Raw genomic sequence first — 1,099 nt, 5'->3', positions numbered from 1 at the left:
CAAGATCTCTCAACTTCCATTTTTATTTATAGAGTTATGAGAGATGGTACTTTCAAGAACAAATTACATACGATGGATGAATTAAAAATATAACATAAGCACCATCATCAGTATACAAAAAGAACACAGGATATTGCACCAAACATGATGAAATCAGTTGACATGTACATCAATGTATAAATTCTCATCCGTTGCAAGATGTAAATAAAAAATGTTTTATATTTTTAATAGAAATTACAATATTTTTAATTTACATTATCAAATAATTAACTACTTTTTTGTGAAAAAATAAATAATTTTAGTATCCTGAGTGTTTATTATGTTAGAAGTGTACGTTTCAGACACTTCAGATATAATTGACACTTCTTTCCTTTGCATACTAAAATATTATTTTGAGAAAAATGTCTAATGTTTGGTAAAATGAGAAAATAAAAAGTTAATAAAAATAATGTAACAAAACCATGATATAAGCAGCTAAAGATACAATATAAATCAAATCATAAATGAAACATTCAGTGTAATAATGGACAAGTAAACTCGATACAGCAACAAATAAAAAACCAAAAATGAAAGTGATGTAAATATATTAACTTTTGTAAATATTATATGTATAAATTTCACTCAGAAAATAAACAGATGAATAATTATAAACTATTAGACTTAACTAGTAAAAATGTTCTACTCACATACATATGAATATACTTGGTTGAGAAATTGAAGAAATTAAACATGGGTTGCATGACTCGACAAACACTCAGTATACATTTTGCCTGAAGGCAAGCATGGCATTTAGTGCTACATTTTTAAGGAACTTAAAATCTGTAATGATTCTGGGGAAAATATCTATTTATTTTTAATTTTCTGAAGTGATAATTAACAATAAATAATATTCACAAAGATTTACATTAAAAAATAATAAAATTACAAAATATATAACATGGCAAAAACCATCATAAAAAAATATTTATTTAAATACATACCAATAAAATTACTAAGAGTAATACACAGTACATTATACAATTCTTTAAAATCTAAAACAATTCACAAATAAAAAAATTGTTTTTATTTATATGAAAGAAAGATAAAAAAATAGTGAACA

This window comes from Lycorma delicatula, chromosome 11 (genome assembly GCF_047948215.1).
Source record: "Lycorma delicatula isolate Av1 chromosome 11, ASM4794821v1, whole genome shotgun sequence".
Taxonomy (NCBI): Eukaryota; Metazoa; Arthropoda; class Insecta; order Hemiptera; family Fulgoridae; genus Lycorma; species Lycorma delicatula.
This window is presented reverse-complemented; position numbering follows the sequence as displayed.